General features: G+C 45.9%; 1 protein-coding gene and 1 pseudogene across 1 annotated transcript in view; one reads left to right on the forward strand and one right to left on the reverse strand.

The window, feature by feature from the left end:
- The window catches only part of LOC148518911 (opsin-VA-like), a 141,982-nt gene that overhangs the window by 68,344 nt on the left and 57,870 nt on the right, over positions 1–15,768 (reverse strand). The window lies entirely within an intron of this gene.
- On the forward strand, positions 5,474–7,104 carry LOC148518912 (uncharacterized; annotated as a pseudogene).

A 15,768-nucleotide genomic window follows, 5' to 3' on the forward strand; every position in this document is an offset into this window, starting at 1 on the left:
GTAGTGGATACCCGCCTTTAAGTTTAAAGTCTTTGTAAATTAGGATAGACAGACAAAGGAGCCAGCTCATACCTCCCAGCCATCCAGATTTTGGTAGTATAGTCCCACTGGCGGGCACAGTCCCGTCATCCCGCCCATGGGCTACAGTGTTCCACGGGTGTGAGGGTAGTTGGGGGTGACAGTCTGTCATCGCTGCTCTACGTTGGCAGCGTTAAATGGATGCTGTGAGAGTCTGGGGACAGCCCAGCAGGTGTCAGAGCGCCGGGCTCGCAGTGCGGCTTTTACGCATGCGCAATGGCAAACAATAGTTTGATTGCATGTGTAAGGTTTCCCACATTTGGGGGAAGTTGGCCATCTTAGCCAAGCCCTGGACACAGAAGTGGGGGAGGTCTGGCATTCGCGGGGGTGTGTGTGGTGGCTGCCACAATCTGCATACATATGAGAGAGGAGGGGATGCCCCCACGATACAGAAAGGGGCTCTTCTGCAGGAGACTCACTGACCAGCCCATGTGGGAACTGTCAGAAGCCGGAGCCAATCAGCTGCCACTCTACAGTTAGCGGCCGCTGATTGGCTGCCGTCTCCTGACAGTTCACACTGATCAGTCAGGAGCCGGGTAGCGGTGTATGTGGTCACACACATACACCGCTAAAGTAAGTATCTGGATCGGGTTGCGTTTTTTTGCCAAGTACAGGGATGCTACAGAGACTGGCGCCAGGAAGGAGGTGAGTATTGGTTTTTTGTTTTTTCAGGTACTCCAAACGGGTTCTACGGGACAAGTGGACGTGAACATCTGGCTGCAGGTAAGTATGTGTGAGTGAGGTAGGTGAATGTAATAAAGTTTTACTTTAGACGGTGTGTATGTACTGTGTTTTTTTAACTATTTATTTTACAGTGGAGGTACTGGTGCCGGTCGCCTGCTGGCACCTGTAGTTCCACTGTAAAATACAATAGTTTTGAACTATTTTCCACATTATTACCCCGGTAGCCACAGCCCAGGGGTGCGGGGAAGAGCCCCGGGCTTCAGCCTAAGCCTGGGGTTTCGGGAGAAGGGGGAACCCTCCTTGGGGGGGTCCTCACCTCCCCTGAGATCCCCGGCTTAGGCTGACTGGCTTGGGGTGTTAATGCTTTGGCCCGGGAGACCCGGTGATAGGGTCTCCTGGCTGTGGCATTACACCCCGGTTGGTTTGGGTCCGGTGCTGGTTTTAAATACAGGGAGACCCCTACGCATTTTTCCCCCTATATTTAAAACCAGCACTGGCCCTGCAGCCAGGTGCAAGTTCCTAAATTACGGGGGAACCCTACAATTACGGGGGAACCCTACTAATTTTCCCCCCTGTCATTTTAGGAACCAGGACTTGCTGAGCAGCCCGGGGCTGGTTATGCTTTTGGGGGGGACCCTACATATTTTTTTTTAACAAACTAACCCTTCATTTACTATATACAGGCAGAAACATACATGGATCACATTGATCTGTATATGTTTCTGCCAAACCCGCAGCTCACAGGTAGGTGAATTGTTTTCACAAATTTTTACAGGAGTATTGTCTGTTCTCATGAGAGTTTAGAAACTCATTTTGGTAAATTCCCAAATACTACATTTACTAGTGAAAAGTTACTCGAGTTTGGCCGATGGTGATGTGAAGAGAGTTTGCTAATTCTCCAGAATTTTCCCGTACCAAAGGAGACAGAAGGTAAATGAGAAAGAAAAAAGTCACGCTGAAATGAGCCACAAAAGTTCTGTGACAGAAACTGACATACACATGTAACATCTAAAGACTGAAGAGTGACCATTAGCAGAAGCAGCACCTAGAAATCAGCAGCAACACGTAATCTTGCAACAGGACTGTGACTTGAGTCTTATACCCCTTTTACACCAGTTTTTGCTGGGTCTACCTGGGTCGAAGCTCAGTGTAAAAGGGTCCCTGAAAAATAACCCGGCAATCCAATCCAGGTAGCTACCAGGGTCTGACCATGGATGCACCTGGGTAATGGTGCAGTGTAAACAGTGCAACCCAGGTTATCCGACCTGGGTCATGCCTAAAATGCGCTGATTGGTGGTTGTGGAGCAGTCACCTCCCACTTTTTATGACCTCACAAGTTTAGCAGGGCAGTCCTGGGTTCAGTGTGAATGGGGCTGACCTGAGAATAACTCAGATCAATGGTGCTCTGTAAATGGTGTCTGACCTGGGTTGGAACCATGTCTGAAAACCCAGGTCAGACCCGGATTTTTGGTGGAATAGAGGTACAGTATAATTGAAGTGTCAAGATGTAGAAAACACTTTGACACTGGGAAAATCTTCTCTCACTTTCATTGATCCTACACAAGGAAATGAACTGTACACTTTTGATGAGGAACCAGCCGCCGTTGCGCAAGTTAAAAATGGAAATCCCACAAGATAGAATGGAGTTGCAATCAATATGCGGGTTTCAATTTGTAAGCAACAAGACATCAATGACTGGGAGGTAGATCTCCTAAAACTTTTAGAGAAGAGTAATAGATGTGTTTCCCATAGCAACCAATGACATTCTAATGGAGGGTACACACGGTCAGATCTTCTGGAAGATATGAATGATAACGATTGTAAAAATTGTTACATAGTTCATATCATTAACATGCATTGACGAAAGATGCGCGTGCCCGCATTTCAGATAACGATATCTGAAATTGGCTGTGTTTGCAGTCAGATTTGTACGATTTCATAAATTTAAATACTGTCAGAAATCGTTCATCATTCATCGTTAATGAGATCATTGGTAAAATCGTACATAGATGATCTGGCAAGTCTGACACCATAACTAACATGCGCCAACCAGTCAGTGCGGTGCGTATGTGGGTGGGAACAGGGGAAGGTGCTTGAAAACGGGGAGTGGAGATCCGAACGCAGGCGTGCCAAACGGTCAAAACGGGCGTTTTAAGGGTGTGCATAATTAACAAAGCAGCGCCATCGACCACGTCACTTGGTTGTCTTTTAGCCTGAACTGCTCGCATGATTGTGGTAGGAAAATGCTACCACAAGAATAGCGAGCAGTTCATACGCCTTTCGATGTACTCGATTAATATAATAAATAGCGGACATGACGTATGATGCGAGCGGCCAGGGGGCGTCTTTACAAAATAGCGAGCGCATGTTTCGTTCGCTCGTTCAGACCGTAAAGAGCGCTTAATTTAAATATCCGGCCACTTTTTCAGAACGAGCGTCCGCAAATAGCGTCCGGCTCTGAATCAGGCCCAGAGATCATATTCCCCTAAGTTTCACCAATATCTTCAAATTCGACATTTTGTATGGACCTCGCTTCCTGCTGCCCCCTCCTCTGGCAACCCTTCACAGATAGAACGGTACTGTACCTACCGACCTAATGATACCTATTCCTACCTATATCACTCCATACTGCCATTGGAATCCCCGCCCCTCCCATGAGTTGGGAAATGGACCTGGGGTCTTCTCTGAGTAGCAATACACGGGATGTGATTAGAACTGCTATATCCAAATGCTTTGTTAGTGTGGCCACTAAAGAGAAATCTTATAAAGTATTCACCAGGTGGGACCTAGTCCCGCAGTGCCTCCCCCAGATGTACACTAGCATCTCTGACCAGTGTCGGCGACAATGTGGTCACGTTGGTACCTTTTTCACATCTGGTGGACGTATATATAAAAACTGTCCTGTTTGGAACATGGGGCCTGATTCAGAGCCGCTCGCAAGCCGCCGCTGGCTCGTACGTGGCCGATGTTATGCATTTGTGCATGCGTATGCATAGCAGTGCGCATGTGCGAACTAGTTTGAGTGATCGGGTAGTGCTCGCTTGCCCAGCAAAGACAACCCAGTGGAATGAGTGACCGGAGAGGCCGTTTGTGGGTGGTAACAGGGGCAGGGCAGTAGTAACGTGGGAGTGGAGTTGCGAACGCAGGCATGCCTGAGTGTGTCAATGCCGTTTCAGAGGCATGTATAATTAACAGGCAGCGTCATAGTACACGTGTGATACCCCCAAACAGGACATCACTTCATCATTTATATTTATGTTTTAATATAAACTGCTTTCTTGAAGGAACAGGGGCGTTACATACCAGACTAACCCACCCCCCCACACATATACAGACACCTGATGCAGCTATGGGGGAGGAGTCTCAAGACTGCCATGAGAGAGAGAGGAAATGGAGGGAACTACCTAAGGCTTAAGCAAAGCCCTGAGAGGTGACAGCCAGAGAGCCCTGAACTGACAGAGGATGGAGATTCCCAGGAGTGGGAGCAGGACCTGACAGATTTAGGAGGATCAGGTCTGTGATGATAATACTGCCCTGCACCCCTCACAGAGAGTAACAGAGATTCAGGCTGCCACTTGTGACAGAGGATACATATGCAGCACTGGCAATTACCACAGACATCATCTGAGAGAAGTTGTTTAATCTTAATAAAATAAGTACTTCTGTGACAGCACTGAGGACAGACAGTAATGACTGACAGGCTATGCACTCATACAGGCAGCACATACAGCTCTAACCAGTAACACCAGGAATATCCACACCTGACAGCACTGAGGACAGACAGTAATGACTGACAGGCTATGCACTCATACAGGCAGCACATACAGCTCTAACCAGTAACACCAGGAATATCCACACCTGACAGCACTGAGGACAGACAGTAATGACTGACAGGCTATGCACTCATACAGGCAGCACATACAGCTCTAACCAGTAACACCAGGAATATCCACACCTGACAGCACTGAGGACAGACAGTAATGACTGACAGGCTATGCACTCATACAGGCAGCACATACAGCTCTAACCAGTAACTCCAGGAATACCCTCATCTGACAACTACAGTCACCTAATACAGAATTACTACCTACTGTAATGAGCTTACTGGATGCTACTATTCAATCAACTCCATAGTAATGAATAAGTGCACCATGGTAGCATGGCCATGCGCATAGAGAGACTCATAATGGGTAATTAGAATGTGTGAGAAGGTAAACGAAAATTGTTGCTTCATGTAAATTGCAATGTCCTATACCCCTATTTAGGGCCGTGTAGTGTGAGCCATTAGGAGAGGCTTTTGGTGATAGTAATAATGAGAATACATATAGAAGTATTTACTGCTTAACTTTGTGATATTGAAATAAATTTACTGTAATTTTTTGTGCATAGTTTGGTATAATCTGGAATTTGTGTTTTAATGTTTAACAAACCTATTACATTGATGCTGGATTAGCTGTATTTAATGCAAACAGGTTTTATTACTTGGGAAGCGATCCAGTCAAATAAAACAGAATTTTCCTTTATTAACCTGTGTGATTCTGGGGTCAGGTTACCTTCACCTCTCTGCCAAGGAGAAAGAACCTGTTACGTTTGAAGGAACTTACCCGAAATACTGGATAACGAAGGTGGGTGTCACATTTTGGCATCTACGAACAGGATTTGCAGAGTCCAAAGCGAAGGAAGAACCCAAACACAAGAAGTTACACACAGGATGTCGACGGACACACAAGCTGCAGGATCCTCAGTCACACAACCAGTCATGGCTAATGTTAATCATATGACCTTGCCATATTACTTTGGGGCACCATGGCTTCCCACGTATACTGGAGATGCATGCAGAAGAGAGTCCAGTACCTTGGGAGAATTTAAAATGAAAATGCAAGCTCTGTTTTGTTTATATCCACTGAGCGATCAACAACAAGTGGAAATTTTGAATGGACAGTTAAAAGGGACTGCACTCCAGGAAGTCATGTCATGGCCCATCCAAAGGAGACAGACAGTAGACCAGATTCTTAAAAGGCTGGCGACCACTTTTGTTACAAGTACAGTGTCAGAATTGAAGATGCTTTTCTATGCTCGTAAACAACAGACAGGAGAATCTCTGCGAGACTTTGCCCTCAGTCTCCAGGAAGCACTGCGGGCTATCCAGGAGGTAGATGAGACAGAGGTGAGACAAGTTGATGAAATACTGGTAAACCAATTTATAGAGGGGGCCAGTGGAGAAAATGTCAAATCCCATTTACGCCTTCTGAGGATTCAAATTCCAGATAGCAGCTTCTTTAAAATCTAGAAAGGAACTATCAAAGTGGTGGGACCCAATCAGACTCACGAGATGCCAGGATATCAGGAGAGGAAACATCCACTGGAAACTCATTATTCGGGGATAGTAGAATCCCTAATGCCAAAGACGGCTGTTATTCAAAGTGTACCAACTGAGGTGCCTGATCATATCCTTGCATTAAAAGTACAAATCGAAGAGCTCACTCAGGGAATGGCTGAAATGAGTACAAAGCTCAAGAAATTGATCAAGCGTCATCCACTGCAGCATGAAACTAAATGGCAAAATGAGTGGCAAAGACCTTCGCATGATTGGTGGGACTATCCTCAAGAGAGCAGACTAATCATTTTGATGCACGAGGATGGCCACTTTGTCGAAAGTGTGATCATTGTGGCCATGTGGAACATGGCTGCAACCAGGAAAACCCTTTAAACACCCGTGCCCCATGGGGGCTGGAGACCGACCCTTGGGAGGGAGCAAATAGAATAGTTCCACCCTTGGAAGAAAGGCAGCCCAGGGATGTAGAACTGAGTCCAGTACATCAGAACCAGGTTCAAGGGATTGCTATGCCCATTTCAACAGACCTTGAAACCCAATATAGCACAACCAAAGTTCTGGGCACAGTCATATGGTTCAACGTGCGTCACGGTTATGGGTTCATAAACCGGAATGACACTAAGGATGACATATTCATACATTATACTGTCATCAAGAAGAATAACCCCAGGAAGTACCTCCGCAGTGTGGGAGGAGAGGTGGCCGAGTTTAATATTGTCCAAGGAGAGAAGGGTGTACAGGCAGCTAATGTGACTGGACCTGGTAATGTCCCAGTTCAAGGTAGCAAATATGCAGGAGATTGTGGCCATCCCTGGCATTACCAAATACACAGAAGGTATTATCGAGAGGGGTCCAATCAGCTTTGGCCTTACCGGAGATGCTACTTTCCCTCAAAATCATGGTGGAAGCCAAATAGCCACAGAAGACAGTACCTGTGTGACTCGTTACAAGATGAAGTGTTAGAGAGAACAGTTGGCCAAAAGCAGAGCAACAAGATATGCCAGTGACACTGAACATTCACAGAGTATGTAGACCCCAATTGTTTCAAGAGCCACCTCATAAGAGTCAATCTAAAGTAGATGACAACCGACCAAAGCTATGGACAGCAGGTCCAAAGGAACACAGAGAAAATTACAGACTCCTCCTTGGCAGAGAGGTTGGGTTCTCCCATAACCAAGCCCCTTGATAACTCTATAAATTGTTTTATGAACGAGTATTGGCCTGTTACGTTAGGCATGAAAATTCCTGGAAAACAAGTGTCTGCTTCCGTGCCAGAAATGTTAGAATGTAATGTACCAGAACCCAGTTTCATACTCAGAAGGTCAGAAAGAAGTACAAAAGGGGTTCCGCCTCTCAGATACTGATATTGAAGAGCTATTATTTGTTAATAGTACTGTTTTAATGGTAATTGCATGTAATAGGTAAAGAACTGTTAGAGTTTGGTAATGGACTAGTTCCGGAAGGAAAAAACCTAAAGAGATTTAGATGCATGAGGACACACATCATTCCAGCAGGGGAATATGTGATACCCCAAAACAGGACATCACTTCATCATTTATATTTATGTTTTAATATAAACTGCTTTCTTGAAGGAACAGGGGAGTTACATACCAGACTAACCCATCCCCCCACACATATACAGACACCTGATGCAGCTATGGGGGAGGAGCCTCAAGACTGCCATAAGAGAGAGAGGAAATGGAGGGAACTACCTAAAGGTGCCCACACACATAGCGACATTTTACACGATTTGGCCGATTTCAACGAATCGTGACGACGAATCGGGTAAAAAAAGTACAAATCGTGAGTTTATACTCACGAGCACGATGCCGATGCGCGTCCCCGCTCGTCGTATATCGCATCTTCTGATCTGCCGTGCTGTAGGGCAGATTAGCCAACCATGAACCCGATGGACGCCGTTCGTGAGGGTTTTTTTCCTCACGATGAATCGTACGATTCATCACACAATGCAGAATTTGACTGACAGAAGCCTGGACACGCCCCATCGCCATCTTGTGCAGCATCGTGTATGGAGCAAATCAGTCGCACTTTGGGAGCCTGCACACTGGATATTTGTTTTGTTAGATATTTGATGAGTATTTGTACAGTTTGCAACCACACTGACCACCAATATGTGCTCCCCACTGCCCACCAATGTATGCCCCCAGGCAATAAATGCATGACCCAGCCACCGCCCGCCGTATTGAGGCGGGCGGTGGCTGGGTCATGCATTAAGCTCCCCCACTGCCCACCAATGTGTGCCCCCAGGCAATAAATGCATGACCCAGCCACCGCCCGCCGTATTGAGGCGGGCGGTGGCTGGGTCATGTATTAAGCTCCCCCACTGCTCACCAATGTGTGCCCCCAGGCAATAAATGCATGACCCAGCCACCGCCCACCGTATTAAGGCGGGCGGTGGCTGGATCATGCATTAAGCTCCCCCACTGCCCACCAATGTGTGTAATACCTCAAATAAATAAATAAACACGTTTTTTACAAAAACACACCATACATTACATTTAAAAACACACATTATTTCAAGCTGGGGGTCTTCTACCTTTCGGTCTCCAGCTGTTGTGGAACTACAGATCCCAGGATGACCTGCCACCCACCTTTGAAACTGTTTTTAGGGCATCCTGGGATCTGTAGTTCTACCACAACGACAGGCCCAAAGGTGGAAAACCCATACTGTCAAAGAAAAACATTATATTACCAAGCAATAAACACATAACATTCCTGTAAAAGAAAACATGATTAGAATACCATAACAAACCTTTAAAAACCTGTAAAAAAGAAAATATTAAAACATTAAAAATGTGAACTATAACAACATTACATTTTACAAAACTATATACACAAATATTTAAATGTCCTTATTTTTCTTATTCATAGATAATGTCCATGGATTCAGAACGTGAATTCGTTACAGGATTCATTGAAATCCTGCACTCGAAAGACTGTCTGTGGAAGATCAGTTCTCAGAAGTACCACAATAAGTCGCAGAAGTTGGCCGCACTCGAGGAACTGTTGGTGTATACAAAAAAATACATATCTGATGCAGACCTGAAAACTGTACGGCAAAAGATACAAAATCTCAGGACAGTATACATCAAAGAAAAAAAGAAGGTGGATGACTCCAAAAAATCAGGAGCGGCTACAGATGAAATATATACTCCTGCGCTGTGGTACTACCAAATTATGTCATTCATCAGTGAACAAGAGCCTCAAAGGGAATCAAGCACCTTGATGTCTGAGCGTGAGGGAGATGAGGAGGTTGCAGAAGTCTTTGTAAGTAGTGACACAGTTTAAACCAAAATCCTTAATGTTTTTGTTGTTAACTCCCAAATGTCCAATTTAGTCAGTAGTTCACAGATAGTCCTCCTGCCATGGTACAGCACCTGGTCCATTGAAATAGGTCATGTACTCCTCCCTCACTTCTTTGGCACGTGCGGTGGATGTTGTTGTAGTTGTTGGTGCAGACACAGATGTCAAATGTTCAATGTCCTCCAGGGGTCCTACATCTTCTGGTCTAGCTGGGACTGGTCCTTGTTGAGTACATTTTCTTCGCAGAAAGTTGTGCAGCACACAGCACGCCATGACGACCCAGTCTATCTTCTCCACATGTAGATTGATGGTGGTGTGGAAAATGCGGAAGCGGTTGCTCATTATTCCAAACGCATTTTCCACAATGCGCCGTGCCCGGGATAGACGGTAGTTGTATATCCTTTTCTCTCTGGTCAGGCCCCTGTGTGCAAATGGCTTCATCACATGTTCATGTAATGCAAAAGCCTCGTCTGCAACAAAAACGTAATTTAGGCCGTGCTTTGTCTGGTCCAGTGAGGGCAGGTTGAGGGTTTTGTTGGCGAGTCTCTGGTAGAAAGCCGTCTTTTTGAAGGATCCACCATCTGAAGCACGCCCATTCTTGCCGACATCCACAAACAGAAATTCGTAGTTGGCATTCACCACTGCCATGAGAACGATGCTGAAGAATCCTTTGTAGTTGTAGTAATATGATCCGGTGTTGGCAGGTGGGTTGATGCGGATGTGTTTCCCATCGATGGCTCCTCCGCAGTTAGGGAAATTCCAACGTTGTTCAAAATCTTCCGCAATGCTGGTCCACTCCTCCACGGTGTTAGGAAACTGTTAAAATAGGAAAAAAGATGTTAAAACATGACTATAATATTTGTTATATCTTTTTTCCCTATATAGACTCCCACCCAAGACCCTGATTTAACATCAACACCGGACCTCAGTCTGCTCGGTGGCGACAGTGATCCGGAGAATACAAGTGGAAAGTCAAGTTCCACCTGGACCCTCATCTTCGCAACAACCCCAAAAAAAGAAAAAAAAAGGCAGAAAGGAGAATTTTAAAGAACGAGAGGACCATTTTTTACAAAATGCAGAACGGCTGCTGCAGAAACCCCAGATGCAATTGATGATTTCACAGCTCATGTGAACAGCACATTGAGAAATCTGGATGCAGATATCCCCAAAAAATTTTTACGGTTAAACTACGACCTCTTGAGTCGCTGTATGAGCAAAAATATCTCAAATTCGACATACATTGCAGATCCAATGCTATTTTCCCCTGCCCCAAATAGGTATGTCCGCCCCCCCCCCTGCCCAGTTAGATATTACTCCCCCACCAAGCACCAGCACCACCTTGTATAATGCTCTGCTGGATGCAGCAGATGAGTCGCCCCAATATACAGAGATGTAAATTTTTTCTATATTGTAATATCACCAAATTTTATGAATTCCAATCGGTGCTTGCTGCATGGGATAGGGTGGTGATGATGCCATTTGAACAAGGTCACTACGCACATGGCACAAGTACACATAGCTGGAAGCCGGGGCCACAATGTGTACTTGTGCCATGTGTGTATTGGCCTGTTCAAACTGGCGTCTGACCCACCCTATCACATACAGCCGGCTACCTATTGAGATTCATAAAATTTGGTGATAATGTTCTTTTGTAAAGTTGTAATAAAAAAGTATTTTGCACACAGTTTAGTGCACACTTTCAGTTGCCTGCAGATCAGTGCACATTGTACTAAAAGAATGCAATTTCTTGCTTTATATGTTGAGTAAAAAATAAATATAAAAATTTTTCTTTGCACAAAAAACCAATGTGTGGTGTTTTTTTTTAACTTACCTTGCAATACTGGTACTGCAGCACTTTTACGATGGCTTTGCAGGTCTCCGGAATGATGACGCCCAAGGACTGAGGTGAGATGAGTGTCCCAAACTTTAGGTCTTCCAGTGACCTTCCTGTAGCCAGGTATCTCAGGGTAGCCACCAGTCTGTCTTCAGCAGGGATTGCCCTCCGCCACCTTGTGTCCTGTCTCTTGATGTGGGGGGTCACCAGATGCAGCAATTCTTGGAAGCTGGCGTCATCCATGCGCAGGTAGTTCCGATAGTCCTCCGGGTTGTTCTCCTTGATCTCTATCAGCAGGGACATGTGAGAGCGGGTATCCCTTTGTAGCAGCCACTCCTTGGTCCGGCATGCTCTCGTCCTTCGCTGGGCCCTCTTCCTAATCTCCCGGACCCCGGCTTCAGCGACCAACACTTTATACTGATAGGGACGCATCAGTACAGAATTCAGGAACAGGATAGAATGCAGGTAGGTAGCACACACTTGCAGGTAGAATAAACTTTGTATAAGGCAAGCCAAATACAAAGAGCACAGTAGCAATGTACAGGATTCAGCAGGAATACACCTAGCCTCATCTAGTAGCAGAGCAGAATGTACACAGAGTTTAGGGTGCCTGTTTTTTTTATACTCCCAAGCTAGCCCCTCCCATTGTTATGACTATTTAAATTTCCCTCCAATAGTCATGAGCCTGTTTTATTTTTTTTTTCAACTCACGATTTGTTATGTCCAATCTCACGATGCGTACGATCCGATAGATCGTGAGATCGTAAGACAGATTGGGTGTCTTTTTTCCCAAATCGTGATCACGACGGCAAGGGAGCTCCCGTGAAAGTTCATGAGGAAATTGGCCATAAAATCGTATCGTGAGCGCATTGGTATATGTGTGGGCACCTTAAGGCTTAAGCAAAGCCCTGAGAGGTGACAGCCAGAGAGCCCTGAACTGACAGAGGATGGAGATTCCCAGGAGTGGGAGCAGGACCTGACAGATTTAGGAGGATCAGGTCTGTGATGATAATACTGCCCTGCACCCTTCACAGAGAGTAACAGAGATTCAGGCTGCCACTTGTGACAGAGGATACATATGCAGCACTGGCAATTACCACAGACATCATCTGAGAGAAAAGTTGTTTAATCTTAATAAAATAAGTACTTCTGTGACAGCACTGAGGACAGACAGTAATGACTGACAGGCTATGCACTCATACAGGCAGCACATACAGCTCTAACCAGTAACACCAGGAATATCCACACCTGACAGCACTGAGGACAGACAGTAATGACTGACAGGCTATGCACTCATACAGGCAGCACATACAGCTCTAACCAGTAACTCCAGGAATACCCTCATCTGACAACTACAGTCACCTAATACAGAATTACTACCTACTGTAATGAGCTTACTGGATGCTACTATTCAATCAACTCCATAGTAATGAATAAGTGCACCATGGTAGCATGGCCATGCGCATAGAGAGACTCATAATGGGTAATTAGAATGTGTGGGAAGGTAAATTAAAATTATTGCTTCATGTAAATTGCAATGTCCTATACCCCTATTTAGGGCCGTGTAGTGTGAGCCATTAGGAGAGGCTTTTGGTGATAGTAATAATGAGAATACATATAGAAGTATTTACTGCTTATCTTTGTGATATTAAATTATATTTACTGTAATTTTGTGTGCATAGTTTGGTATAATCTGGAATTTGTGTTTTAATGTTTAACAAACCTATTACATTGATGCTGGATTAGCTGTATTTAATGCAAACAGGTTTTATTACTTGGGAAGCGATCCAGTCAAATAAAACAGAATTTTCCTTTATTAACCTGTGTGATTCTGGGGTCAGGTTACCTTCACCTCTCTGCCAAGGAGAAAGAACCTGTTACGTTTGAAGGAACCTACCTGAAATACTGGATAACGAAGGTGGGTGTCACACACGTCACCTGGTTGATTTTTAAACTGAAGCGCTCACAGTGCTGGCGGTAGGGTACAGTCAACCACAGGCGCTGCGGTCTGATCCGATGAATCAGTATGTACCGATAGTTGTATATACTTCCTGGAGATGATGTACGCTAGTGGGCGGCTAAAGACAGGCTGGTGGGCTTCTATAAACACAAAGTGATCTCTCGCCAAGACATAGTGGGCGTGCTTATGCCTTGCCGTGCGATCACCTGCCTTGACGTCCCTTAGCTGAATATGCATATGCTGGGAGCGAGCGGCCCTTAATTAGGCCCATGGTCGCTTATTGCCTCTGTGATGGCTCTTGATTCCCCTCTTACACCTGTTACCTTGCTATTATGTACCCCAGTCCACCTGACAGGACATTAACAAATGAATTCTACATATCTCTGGTACTGATAATTATCAGCTGACCTGTACTGGGAGACAGCCCGATCCTCTAGTTCGCCAAGAAATTACTGTATAAATAGGATTTGGTTTTGTCCAAAATGGAATAACCAGTCTTCAAAATAATACAGTGGGCAAGTTTTATGCTGTCTGGTTACCGTGGTACTCGTTTCATGATGCGACATTCCTACACTTGCGTGAGTGATAGACTCCCTATCTTGTAACCACATTACCTTTGCCTCCCCCCTCCCCCATCCCTCCTACCCTCCCTATTTCCTTTCCTACTTCCTAGTGTTTTTTTTCTCTTCCTTTACTCTCACTTCCTCTCTACATTCCACATTTTATTTTTATTTCGTGTACTCCATCTCTATAATTCCTGACCTCTGATTGGGCTACTAGCTCACTCTCGCTTATCCTGCCCTGATGATATTGGTTATTATCTGCATTGTTTTCTCTTTGTCGGGTGGATTCCCTTGTACTTTGGGCCTGATTCTGTTGTGGACACAGTATGCTGCATCTTTGGACACAGCAGTGACATGTAAACATGCTAATACTGCAGGAGGCGACTAAATGAAATAGAGGTCACCTGTCAGCAAATGTGATACGAGTGCTGCTACCATCAGTTGCAACTTCAGGCCATCTGAGAAAGCCAAAGGCTACTCAGAATGGCTGTCTTGTCTGCGTTGCTAAGGCCAGGAAATCTGCGTCTTCTGTTACAGAGCCTGGCCTTGACACACCCCATTTCTGGGAACGCAGCCTGGCACCACTCCCTCTCGGGCCCCAAATGGTCACAGGATGTCAATCCGGCTTCAGCTGGCGGGCACTGTAAGTCATACTTGCCGACATTCAGATCCCTCCTTCAGGGAGGGAGCTGAATGTCTGCGCACAGCGGGGGCGCGGCCGATTAATGATGTGGCATTGGGGGCGGGGACGCATGATGCTCCGCCCCCTCTTCACAATGCCGAAGATATTGGCATTGTTGAATCAGGGGTCGGGCCATGATGACGTGAATTAGCGCAAATCGCGTCACTGCCCCCCCCCCGCTGTGGGGGGTTCTATGAGTAGCGGGGGGCAGGCAGCAGCCGGGAGGCTTGCCTGCCTTTCCGGGGGGTCGGGAGCGGCAGCCGATATTCGGGAGGCTCCCGACCAAATCGGGAGGGTTGGCAAGCCTGCTGTAAGTGTGATGACAAGACTCGTTCTGCACATGCACAGAACGGTTCAAGCACAGTTCACCCACCATCGGGTTAGTACTGTAGGTAAACCATCGTGTGCGGGTCTTCCCCTGAGTAAGTGGATATGAATAAGTTAATTAGTATCTGCTTTTGCACAATGCTCAGTAAGGGACCTGGGGCTCTATTTATTAACATTATTTTGACTAAAATAAAGTGAAAAAGGGTGTTTTCACATCCTTTTCACATTATTTTTGTATCACCTACAGTTACTAAAGGGCAATTGGAGTAGAATTCGTAAAATTCTACTCCAACCCCTAAGTATCACTTATTTTTAGTAAAGCAGATCGCATTTCCCATAACTGTAATGGGAAGTGTGATCTGACCAGAGTTACTAAAAATAAAATGTGAAAAAATATCGGGGAAAGCCCCGTGCTAATAACGCCACCTGGAGGTGGCGTTATCCAGGGTCTCCCCCGGTTACCGGACTCCTGCTCTGCTCTAACGGGGAGAGCAGAGCCGGGAGTCGGTCCCAGTAATTAGCTGTGTGGTCTAAACAGACCGCAAGCTGATTACTGTAAAAAAAAAAAAAAAAAATAGTAAAAAAAAAATTTACTTACCTGACTCCAGGGATCGGTGATCGGGCCTCCGGTGATGACTGCCGTCCGGTCAGCTGGTCTCCCATAGTGCACTGCTGCCTGGTCATCAGGTGATCGGGTTCCAGTGCAGTATGGGAGATCACCTGACCGGAGACATGGAGAACATCACCGTAGGCCCGGAGCATGCAGGTAAGTGTAATTAAGGGAGAGAGGGGTCGGGGGGGTCCGCGATCACGGGTGGCGGGGCTTAGTGCCGGGGGGTAGCAGCGGCGACCGGTCGGCGCATGCACGGGCTCTTAGTCACGGTATTTTTTGCGAAAATACCGTGATAAGGCTCCGAAGGGGATTCGCAGGGACAGAGCTTTATCGCAAGCTCTGTCCCTGCAAGGGATTTGTAGTAAATC

Source organism: Taudactylus pleione, unplaced genomic scaffold (genome assembly GCF_031769625.1).
Source record: "Taudactylus pleione unplaced genomic scaffold, aTauple2 ptg000198l, whole genome shotgun sequence".
NCBI lineage: Eukaryota > Metazoa > Chordata > Amphibia > Anura > Myobatrachidae > Taudactylus > Taudactylus pleione.